Here is a 12,605-nt window from a genome sequence, read left to right on the forward strand (position 1 = left end):
GAAGAGATATGGAAATACTAATTAAATGAGATCATTAGATAATGTGTTATTTACCTATCTTTTATTCTTGAAGTCCTAGAATGTTCTTGTAGTGGCCAATGGTAAATGGCTTCTTTTTTGTTGTTGTTTTTTTTTTTTCTCTGACGTCTGCAGCGTTTGACATCTTGCTGACACAAGTTCTTCCTGAGACTCTTTTCTATCCTGGATTTAGGCACTGCATGGTCTGGAGTCTCTTCCTGCAGCCTTGAGTGCTGCTTTCCTCAGCTGGCTTCCTGGTTGTGGGAGTTTCCCAAGGGACAGTTTCCACCCTTCTTCCTACCCATCTTGGAAGAATCAATGTGCTCCCTGGCTGATGCTCTAGTTTCTGTGCAAATGATTTACAATCTACATTCTCACTTGCCTAGGATGACCAACTGTCCCAATTTTCCTGGGACTGAGGCATTTCCCAGTGCAGGGCTTTCAAGACTCAAACCCACAGTCCCTAGCAAACCAGAACATTGGTCAGCCTAGTCCTCAGCTTCTACCTGTTTTGTGAGGTCTCTAACTCTCTATAGTACATGACCATTTGGATTACCTGTCATTGCATTAAGCCAAAGAGTCAAAGATCAAACCCATGGTCTCTTTTTCCCTTCTCTCTGAACTGGATCCATCCTTCTCACTTTTGGTATTTGTTAGGTTTGTGACCCTGGGAAAGTAACCCATTCCTTTGTGCCTTGGTTTCTTCATCTAGAAAATGGAAGTAATGAAAGTTCTCATGTATGGGTTTGGGAATTTTAAATAAGTGATCAATGTAAGCAGTTAGAATGGTGCTGACAATAGTAAGACCTCAGCAACTGTTAATGATCAATAATATTATCAGCACTTCTTCACATTCATGGGAATGCCATTATCTGAATTCCCAGTTTCAAAGCATGTGAATTATCATTAATTCTTTCACCATTTCTGAGCATTTGCTGAATTGTATGGGTCGTTAGTTGCAACTCTCACGTGCACCTGCTCTTTCCTTTCCTTCCCCAGAGCTGCTTCCGGGCTCTTAGTCACTTGCTATCTGTTTAACTGTCAGAGGGTTCCCACCACTTTTCCTGCTTCCTGTCTCCACATTTGGTTCCATCCTTGGCATGACAACCATATTAATCTCCCTACAAAACTCCTTTTTTTTTTTTTTTTGAGACGGAGTCTCATTCTGTTGCCCAGGGTGGAGTGCAATGGCTCTATCTTGGCTCACTGCAACATCCACCACCAGCATTCATGCATTTCTCATGCCTCAGCCTCCTGAGTAGCTGGGACTACAGGAGCGCGCCACCACACCTGGCTAGTTTTTGTATTTTTAGTAGAGGTGGGTTTTATCATGTTGGCCAGGATGGTCTTGAACTCCTGACCTCAGGTGATCCGCCCTCCTTGGCCTCCTAAAGTGCTGGGATTATGGGTGTGAGCCATCACACAAGGGAGACAGGAAGGAGGCAGCCCAGGTACAAAGCTCGAATCCCTCAGTTCCCTCCTCTCTGGTTGGCCCATTGTTGTGATAATGTGAGATAGCACAGGAGATGAAAGCTGTGGAGCTTCATGTCTTTGTCCAGTATTGTTGGTAGCTGTCACAGGTTGTATTCCATCTTCTCTGATCTGCATGCCAAGCCATCCAGGCTCTAACTATAATCACCTCGCCTCATTTCCCCCAACTGTCTCCCGCAAATCATCCTTGGCTCCGGCCACGCTGATGCCCTTGTGTCATGAGCAGACCTTTCGCCTCAGGTATCCTCTTCCTCTCTAGGCCCTCAGGCCTAGATAAACTTTCAGTTCCAACAGAAAACTTCTACCCATCCCATGAGCTCACAGTGCGGTCAAACCCTCTTCTAAACGCCAGCAGAGCTGTCCATTTTATTTCTGCAGCTGGACTTGATCAGACAGTGCGTTAGAGCAGGGTGTCCCAAAGTATTGCTCCTGGGAATGCTAGTGCCACTGGATGCAAGAGAGCTCTTTCTCCGAGGCTTTAAGTAGGTGGTGAACATCATGAATCTTCAAGACGGGGCTGTAAAAAGCGGCATTTCCCAAATCACGTTTGGCCATAGAAACATTTTTTAAAACATGGAGCGTTCACAAAGACTTTTGTTCTATCAGCTACTCTGGGAAACACTGTCTTAGAGTGTTTCTTGAGTTGATGATTTGTTTGGTTACCTGTGGTCACAAATTCTTTGAGGTTAAGATCATAATCTTTGTTTTTACTATAATAATCATATGGCCATTTGTTCAAAATCTAAGAAGAGATGGATATTGAACTTAAAGACATTGAATTCCCGTTCTTCTGTTTTTATTTTATTTTTTATTTTATTTATTTTTGAGACAGAGTCTTACTCTGTCACCAGGCTGGAGTGCAGTGGTCTGATCTTGGTTCACTGCAAAGCCCTGACTCACTGGTTCAAGCAATTATTCTGCCTCAGCCTCCCGAGTAGCTGGGATTACAGGCACGCACCACCATGCCCAGCTAATTTTTGTATTTTTAGCAGAAACGGGGTTTCTTCATGTTGGCCAGGGTGGTCTCTATCTCCTGACCTCAGGTGATCCACCTGCCTCTGCCTCCCAAAGTGCTGGGATTACAGTCGTGAACCAATGCGCCTGGTCAGTTCTTCTTTTTATAATAGGTGGATTATGAACGAATTATTTAGTTTCTAATATAGGCTTCATCTTTCTTATGGGGATAATAATACCTACCTAAACTGGATTATTGTTAAGGATTAAATAAGATAAAATATAAAGTATCAAGCATAAAGTCAGAAAATATGTAAGTTCAATTAATTTCACTTTTTTTCTTTCTTTTCCCAGGTAGTTCATTTTGATAGGTTTACTCTGGCTTAGCTTTATTTTTCTTTGGTTTTGTTTTGTAAATACACTTCTAAGAGAACCCTCTAAATCATCCAAATGTCTTTTTAAAAATTTAATATTGTAAATCTGGTTATTTTACATCAATAGCCTTTACTATCAGAAGAAAAAATAGAGCCACAATACAGTTGGCTCACGGTTTGTTTATACCAGTATCTTTACATAGTTAAATCACAAGAAATCATCAAATTAATATATTGTTGATGTTGCCTTAAATGTTTTACATATTCACATTTTTCATTTTCTTCTTATGCACCCATTACCTTTGATTTTGACAACTTAAGCCAGAAAGGTACAAAGATGATATGAAGCTGTGGGTAAGAGAGTCACAGAGTTGCTGGGCACAGTGGCTCATGCCTGTAATCCCAGCACTTTGGGGGGCCGAGGCGGGCAGATCACCTGATGTCAGGAGTTCAAGACCAATTTGGCCCACATGGTAAAAATCCTGTCTTTACTAAAAATACAAAAACCAGCAGAGCATGATGGCACATGCCTGTAGCCCCAGTTACTCAGGAGGCTGAGGCAGGAGAATCACTTGAACCTGGGAAGCAGAGGTTGCAGTGAGCTGAGACTGCGCCACTGCACTCCAGCCTGGGCAACAGTGAGACCTATCTGAAAAAACAAAGAGATTCATAGAGTCACACTCCGGGCAAGAATGAGAGATCCAAACAAAAGCTGAGATGTCTCTCTCTCACACACATCCCATATACTCACTGAGGCCATAGATTGTGCTCCAGGCATGCACACACCAGAAAAGCCACAAGGATGCAAATATATAACAGGCTCACTGCATTTTGTGCCAGAGCAGCAGGGCAGCCAGCCAGTAGATAGTTGTCTCTAAGTGACCTGTCTACAGGGTCTCATTTTGATGGGGGTGAAATTATTTCCTTCTTTTGAAAGCCTGCAAGGAAAGCAAAGAAACTTCTGGTCTGATGGTGACTGCCAAGTACTTTGTGGGTGAGAAAGAAAGAGAGACCCATGCATCCTCACCACTGGGAAGTCATTTTTGGCAGGATACAGTTAATTTACTGCTTGAAGAAGTGATCAATAAAAATGGCAGAACTTGAGCCGCTCCTTCTTGGAGGCAGGTAATGTGTTAAAGCCCATTGGGCAGGTCAGACAACTGAGGCTCCATTGAGCTTGCTTGAGGTTATAGAGTTTGTGAAGGTGGGTGGTGGGGCCTGGCTCCAATGTGCTGCTCTTCCAAATGTACCATGATATATAGCAGCTTTCTCCCTAGGCATGAGTCCCGGTCTTTGAGCACATTAGATCTGGAAAATAGCATCTTAGATTGGCACAGAGAAGGGAAAATCAGAATGAAAAGTATTACTCTTTTTTTTTTTTTTTTTTAGATGGAGTCTCACTCTGTTGCCAGGCTGGAGTGTAGTGGCGCGATCTCGGCTCACTGCAACCTCTGACTCTCTGGTTCAAGTGGTTCTCCTGCCTCAGCCTCCCAAGTAGCTGGGATTACAGGCACATGCCACCACGCCCAGCTACTTTTTGTATTTTTAGTACAGATGGGGTTTCATCACGTTGTCCAGGATGGTCTTGATCTCTTGACCTCGTGATCTGCCAGCCTCAGCCTCCCAAAGTGCTGCGATGACAGGCGTGAGCCACTACGCCCAGCTGAAAAGTATTACTCTTATGACATGCATTGGAGAAAATAAGCCTTTGTAGTTGATGTTATGTGTGAAGACAGCCAAATCTTCTCTGGGGCAAGGAATGCCCACTAGCCAGTTAATCCTTCTCCACTTTTCTTCAAAGATAGGGAGGGGGAATCTAGAAACGGATTCAAGGGATTGGCACCAACTGAGCCAGGTTAGAAAGAAGGGGCATTCCTCTTGCCTAACCCGAATTCCAGGGCACATGATTTCACTTGGGTGGTGTCTTTGCTGTCACTTCTCCCTTTACAGGCCTCACCTCAAAACATTCCCTTAGCAACCCCTCTCCCCTAGGCAAAATACACAGGCAAAAGGTTTTTGTTGTTATTATACAGGCAAATTGTTATTATACAGGTGATTTCACAGGCAAAAGCATTTTGTTGCTGTTATACCCAGCATCATATAATGGAAGGATGGTGTGTGAATCCACTCTGAGGTGACCTCACAGATGCCCGTTCAGGACCTGGAAGGGGAATCACCCTTGGCCAAGTCCACACTCCTCTCTAGAGGCAGCTCCCGTCAATGGCTGGTCCTGGAAGGAAGAAGGATAAAAGGCAGCCCCAGGCCATTCAGAGCTCCCTGTATAATTGGCTGAGGCTGCATCTACATCATAGTTCAACGCCTCCTTTCCCTGCCTGTCTGTCCTGCCCCAGCTCTCTCACAGGTGCCTGATTCTGAGAAGATCCTCCTAACCACTCCCTGCAAAAACCTTCCACATGCAAATCTCATCATCTTAGTGTTTGTTTCCCAGGGAAGCTGACCTGCAGCAGGAGGTAATTTGGGTAGTGCCATATGCTACTTTGTAACAAGCTCATTTTTACTAATTATGGCATGAGTAGGTGGTGCCTGAACTCAGCAGGGACCGATAAATAGTTTTGATTCAGGCTGAGGGCGGTGGCTCACGCCTGTAATCCCAGCACTTTGGGAGGCCAAGGCGGGTGGATCACTTGAGGTTAGGAGTTCGAGACCAGCTTGGACAACATGGTGAAACCATGTCACTATAAAAAATACAAAAGTTAGCTGGACGTGGTGGCACATGCCTGTAATCCCAGCTACTAGGGAAGCTGAGGTGGGAGGATCACTTGAACCTGGAAGGCAGAGGTTGGAGTGAGCCAAGATTGTACCACTATACTCCAGCCTGGGCAACAGAGTGAGTCCTGTCTCCAAAAAAAAAAAAAAAAAAAAAAGAGTTAGGCAAGTGTAGGATTGAAGTATCACCTTTGCTAGTGAGCCAGCTGATCCTGGGAATAGGACCTATGTCTGCAGGAATTTGATGGAAGCAGCTCTGCCCCCAGCCATGGCAGTGCCAGACCATAGCCCTCGGCATGGAGAGCATGGAAGGCAGAAGCAGAGCGGAGGTGGCTTCCTGTGGGCAGCTTGTGCCTGAGCATGACCGAAGAAGGCCCAATTCTTTGTCCTAAACACATCATTGTGTACATTGCTGCACCTTCCCGTGGTGGGGCTGGGGGTGGGGGAAATGAAGTGGAGAGGAGCCCAGGAGCGTTCTGCTGGGCAGCTTCCTACATGTGGAAGACAGCATAAAGAGTGGGGGGACGTTCTATCCCTGACGCATAGCAGTTCTCTTTGGAGATTGTATCTCTTTCTTGGGAATTCAGTCCTCAGCAAATTAATTTCACAGATATTATTAAGTGCTTATTCAATGACAGATATTATTTTGGGGGATTCAGAAATGAACAAAACAGGCAAAATCCCTGCTCTCATGGAGGCTACAATCTAGTGGGGAACACAGAGAGTAAATGAGAAAAATAAGTAAAATATGTTGGGGGATGGGTAGCTATCAGTGATCTATAACAACCCCAAGGTGGGGCAGAGGAAATGAAGAATTATAAGGAATGGCATCAAAAAGGGACACAATAAAAGCCTCTATCTGTTTGTGTGGAATAGGGAATGGGGAGTTAATATTTGCCACTCAAACTGTGCTTCAATTTCAGTTGTCATTTCTGCTGACACTTCTAACACTCTTCTCTCTCACAGCTCCCCTACATCTAATCCCGCAAGACCCTTATTGCTTTTGTGAACTTGAGCTCTCTGCGACCCTCTAGGCCATCCTCTGCAGGCTTAATGGCCTTGACTGCAGCCTTGAAGATATGGGCATTCCAGGTGCTCCACCCTGGCAGGGGTTCAGCATTCCTTTCTGTCCGCAGTTTTGCTCTTTGGCCTACTTCAGTGCTGGTCCAGTTGGCTGTGACTCCCCACCAGACGTGAAGGGACTTGCACCACCTGAATCTGGTTAGAAGCTGGCTCACATAGCCAGGCTTGCAGTTTCAGCTTTGCTACTGTCATAGGAACCCTGGGCCAGAAGATTCTGTTGACACCTGGAAACTAGGAATGGTTTGGTGGTGTCCTGACATGGTGGATATTTATTGTTTTGTGTTTCTGGTGCTTTCTGAGAATAAGACTCTCTTTATTTGGGGGAGTTGTTCTTGCTACCCAATGTGAACCAAATGGGTAATTCATATTTTGCATCACTCCACTTGTCTGTACAAAGTGTTTGGTCCAAAGGTAGGCCCCTGGCCAAGCTGAGCTAATCATGGGAGCCACTGTTCTGGCCACAGTGACATGTGTCTAATGCATGACTCAGAACACACCAGTCACTCCCCTGGGATTTCAAAAACTAAACCTGCGGGGAGAAAACTTTTTTCTCTTGAGGAAAAGCTGGCAGATGTAAGCCTGTAGCTGTAGCAGCCATGTCTGACTTCTGTGAGAAAACCAAGCTGTGGTTAGGGGAGAAGAAAGGCGATCCACAGAGCGAGGCAGAGATGAGAGTCGGAGAGAGTCTGAGTCCCTGACTCCAGGTGTCTGCAGTCACACTCCTGCTCTTCAGGGACTTAGGTCAGTACGTTCCCATTGTTTTCTTACCTAGGTCAAGTAGGTCAGGTTAGGTTCCAGTCATGACTCTTAGACATTGAGTCATGGCTATGATATTTGAGAACCCAGAGGGTTCAAGTGAGCATCCCCGTGTCTTCTACCTGCCCATCTTTGCCATCTTTGGAAGATTACTTCTTCCATGAAGCGTTTTCTTTTTTTTTTCTTGTTTGATACAGGGTCTGTCTGTGTCACCCATGCTGGAGTGCAGTGGCGCAATCTCGGCTCATTGCAACCTCCTGTTCCTGGGTTCAAGTGATTCTCATGCCTCAGTCTCCTGAGTAGCTGGGGTTACACGCGCCCACCACCATGCCTGGCTAATTTTTGTATTTTAGTAGAGATGGGGTTTCACCATGTTGGCCAGGCTGGTCTCAAACTCAGGAACTCAAGTGAGCTGCCTTTCTTGGCTTCCCAAAGTGCTGGGATTACAGGCGTGAGCCACCGACCTGACTACTCCTCCTTCCTTCCTTCGTTCCCACATGGCGCTTCAGTTCTGCTTCTCTCATGGTAATAGTAATCCTTAGTGTACTTGCTGGTTTAACCATTTGTCCTCACCAAGAAGGTAGAAATTCGTTCTTATTCTTATTCGTATTCTCTAGGTTGGGCATGTAGATGCTTAGTGTGTGTTTGCTGGATGAAAGGATAATGGATAGATGGATGGATAAGTATCATTACCATTAAGTGGGTACCTCTGTATACCAATCCTTTAATAAAGATGTCAAAAGTCCAGAGACTCTCTGCGGACTGAATTAATTCTGGGACTTTGGAGGGGTTCTGAAAAGGCCTGGGGAAAGTGAATTCCCATGGAACTACTCTGGAGTCACCACACGGTGATGCAGAGTTTGTTCAAGTTTGCACAGGACACTTGGTGACTATCAGCTTTCTCTGATTTGTTCAGGGTGCATGAGAGTAGTGTTTCAGCCCAGTGCAGTGCCTCAGGCCTGTAAACCCAGCACTTTTGGAGGCTGAGACGGGCGGATCACCTGAGGCCAGGAGTTCAAGACCAGCCTGGCCAACATGGTGAAACCCCATTTCTACTAAAAAATACAAAAATTAGCCAGGCGTGGTGGTGTGTGCCTATAATCCCAGCTATTCAGGAAGCTGAGGCAGGAGGATCTCTTGAGTTGGGAGGTGGAGGTTGCAGTGAGCTGAGATTGAGCCACTGCACACTCCAGCCTGGGTGACAGAGTGAGACTCCATCCCCGCCGCCCCCCCCAAAAAAGAGTAGTGTTTCCTCTGAGGCTTAGGATGCCAGCTTGGGGAACTCCAAACTTGGGCATTATGTGGTGGCAAAGCACCTCACTTCACAGAGATACCCAACCTTGCCATGGCAAGTTAGACATAGCAGGGAAGACGGGTCTCCCTGATTTGCTCTTGAGTTCTCACTTTTCCCTCCAAACTTCCTAGAAGGGACTGGGGCTCCATTCCCTGGGGTCATTAAATAGCCACATTGCCTCTCCTTAGCCATTTTCTCTCAGCAGAGTCATTCTTATTGGTATAAGTGTTTCCCCAAACGGCTTCCTTGATCTTAATCTCTCTGTCTGTGTCTCTCTCTGTCTCTCTCTCTGACACACACACACACACCCCATTTATGGCATTAGCTACTTTCTACCTGGCATTTTAGTCATTCTTTTCCATGGAGACTATGTGCTTTTTTGAGGACAATTTTCTTCATCTTTGCAGCCCCTAGGGCGCTCAGCACAGTGCCTGAAAGAAGCGGAGTTAGATGTTTTTGAATACACTCTCTGTTCTCACATTTAGGTTTCTCTAATTGCTTTAATTCAAGTTATCTACATAGCTTTCTACATAGGGATTCTCTTAAGAATATATTGTGAACAGCTCTCTTTTGCTCATATGGACATTTCTCCGAATTTATTTTTCATGCTGACAGATTGTTTTCTGGTCTGAATGTACTGCCATTTATTTTCACAGTTCCCTAGTGCTGGAGCTTCTGGGTGCGTCCAACATTCGTAATTATTAACCATGCTGCTGCGAGCCTCCTTGCTAGACCTTTGCGTAATCCATCTTTGCTTTCTTAGGATAAATTCTGAGAATGGAATCTACATTTTAAAATCTTTTGACACGACCTGACAAACATCCTTCCCCATAGCCTTCAGTCTGAGCTGCTTTTATAGCTTTCCTCATAGCCATTATTCCATCAACAGGTAACATCGACAGACTTCAGGGAATGGAATCCTCCAGCCGTTTACCCTGATCCTTCCTCTGAGTTATATATTGTGTGGTTTCAAGGCCACTTTGAAATCATTGAGAAACAAAGACACAGGAAAGGTGTTTTAAAGTGAGGAAAAGTAGAAAAACCTTTAGAGGTCTTCACAGGGATATCATAGAAACCATGTAGTTGACATATTGTCTCTTTATTTTTTAAAAGTCCTTCTTTTTTAATGAAATAAATCCAAAAGATGTACAGTCAGGCTCAAGTTGTGCAGTTCACAAGCATGGAGGAAACAAACAAAACAACAAAGTTCAGGATGGTCAGAGCAGAGTTAACCCAGGCCAAGGCTGGACTTGCCACCAGGGGGATTTCCTCTGGATGGCGCTGAGGCCGGGACCACTGGGCTCAGCACAGGTATGGCCGGCGCAAGCTTCTCTTCCCTCTGCCCCAGGCTGCCTTGCAAGTCTGTCTCCACATTTTCATGAATGTCATCTTCTCCCTTCAGATCTAAGAATCTGCAGAGTTCGCTTCAGAAGAGTTCCTGCCCTGCAGTCCAGATGACTCCAAGTCTTCCCCACCACCTCTAGACTTGGCACCTGCCAATGTGGCCCAAGAAGGTGGATTTTCTTCAGATATCCCAAAGATATTAGAGATCATTTTGTTCTTTCTCACAGTTTGTTCTGTTGCTTCATCAAAACCCACTGAAAAATTGGATCCACCACCTGGCAGCTGCAAAACCTGGGAGCTATTCCTGCTGTTGGGGTCGACATCCTTGAAGGTGGTGGTGGTGGTCATGGCACATGGAAGCAGAATGCTGACAGGGTCGGACCGAGGGGCACAGGGAGGCTCCATACCCCACAGAGTGGCCCCCGCCAGGGGAGTCTCCTGCCCACATATTAGCTTTTCAAATGCTATTTGGAGTATGTTATTATGTCTCTTTAAATGCTCTTTTGAAATGATACTTATTACTACCTAAGATGTAAATAACTTATCCTAGGTTAAAAACGGCATGGTTAGTGGGCTTCAAACATAATCCCTTCTGTACGGCTTTTGAAATATGGGACACCATGGCTATTCAGTTAGGTCCCTTGCTGGTGAGTCAGGCAGCCAATACCATCAGAAGCTGACCACATACGTGCCCCCCATGGAAGCTTCTGTAGCACAACCACGTGAGGCAAGCCTTTGACACGAAGTCCCTGTGCCCAGTTGACTCACAGCTCCACTTATCCCTGTGTGAGATCAAAATACAAATGCCAAAATTTCACTTCCCCAATTTTCTATTTTTGCTAATTGCCTCTACCTTGTTCTTTTTCTTTATATCCTATGCACGTTTGACATTTTAGAAAGGTGTTTTTAGCTCTGAATTTAGGCAAATTGGCCCACAGATCTCCCCAGTGAGTAACAGACTCTGAGTTAATATTCACGGTGTTCTAAGTGTTAACACCAGTTGGTTTTGCCTTGCTGCCTTTGCCTTGGCTGCAGCTAGTTTTAAATTGTGTTTATACAATTTTGCAGAGTTACTTGCATTTTTTTCTTTAACAAGTCACAATATCTAGTATCAAGTTCAGTTTGGTCGGCTATTTCACTACTATTCTGTACATAGGACAGTTAAATTATAATGTTAATTTAAAAGACAGAGAATCTGTAGTAGGTTTATGTTTGAACAGGAGAACACTTTTCTGCCAGACCTGAGGACCTTCTAGGCTTTACCCTCTAGAATATCTTCTTTTGTAAAGAAGATAAAATAAATCTCTGGAATTATTGGGGAACACTTTTCATTTTGGTTTTTAAAAATGTTTGCTTCTTTAATCCCCTGTGATTGAGAAGGCATAGGGGACTGCCAACTGAAGTGGAGGGGGCCGATCACAAGGTGTACCGCGTGCTTACTTTAAAACGGCTCTGAAAAACAAGGCAACGATTCCTTATCAGCACTGACATCATAAAGGCAGTTAGCTCCAAGTATACGTGGGAGTAAAGGACCGTCTTTTGTACATTCATCATTGCCATTTGTATTGTCATTCTTGGCCGTGAAGAATATTAATAGACATTTCTATGAAGATGATATTTTCATTAGAGCCATTTCTGTTTTCTTATTCAACAGAAAAATAGACGAGGGGCTGGGCATGATGGCTCACGCCTATAATCTCAGCACTTTGGGAGGCCAAGGCGGGTGGATCACCTGAGGTCAGGAGTTTGAGACCAGTCTGGCCAACATGGAGAAACCCCGTCTCTACTAAGAATACAAAAATTAGCCAGGTGTGGTGGTGGGTGCCTGTAATCCTAGCTACTCTGGAGGCTGAGGCAGGAGAATCACTTGAACCTGGGAGGCAGAGGCTGCAGTGAGCCAAGGTCGTAGCATTGCACTCCAGCCTGGGCAACAAGAGGAAAATTCCATCTCAAAAAGAAAAAAAAAAAAAAAAGGAAAGAAAAATAGATGAACAATGTTGGTATATCCCAAATATTCCTGATTCATTGCTCTGGTATTCATATCACACTCATCTGAGGCCCCGTGTTGTCCACCAGCCTTGTAATTTCCACATCTGTCTCCTGCTTGTTTGTTGCCTGATCCAGTTGTCCAGCCCTGGACCACCACCCTGCTCTTCCCTCTTGTCGCAACCCGTGTCTGGCTCTGTCACTCTCTGTCCTGCTTCCTCCTGAATGTGGTGGACACAGACACTTCCCACAGTCCCCCTGTGGAAGTTGAGAACAGGCTGTAACTTTTGAGGGTTTGGGAGTAGCAGAAGAGGATTAAACCCCAGGGACTGGAACTGCAGGCAGGACTGCTGTCAGCATCTGGCTCCCCATCATTACAGGGATACCCCCCTGAGTACCCATCTTTCTAGACTGTCAGCAGCCACTCTTCCCCTCACACATAGCACAGTCATGTTTCCCGCTCTGGGGTGCAAACTCCATCTCTTACAGATCAAGAGAAATAAAAAGATTCTTTTTTTTTTGTTATTTATACTTTAAGTTCTAGGGTACATGTGCACAACGTGCAGGTTTGTTACATA

General features: G+C 45.1%; 1 pseudogene; it reads right to left on the bottom strand.

Moving 5' to 3' along the window:
• Nucleotides 1-8,589: 8,589 nt before the first annotated feature.
• LOC110740895 lies at nt 8,590-11,761 on the bottom strand (annotated as a pseudogene).
• Between the last annotated feature and the right edge of the window lie 844 nt (nt 11,762-12,605).

Source organism: Papio anubis, chromosome 10 (genome assembly GCF_008728515.1).
Source record: "Papio anubis isolate 15944 chromosome 10, Panubis1.0, whole genome shotgun sequence".
In the NCBI taxonomy this organism is placed as follows: domain Eukaryota; kingdom Metazoa; phylum Chordata; class Mammalia; order Primates; family Cercopithecidae; genus Papio; species Papio anubis.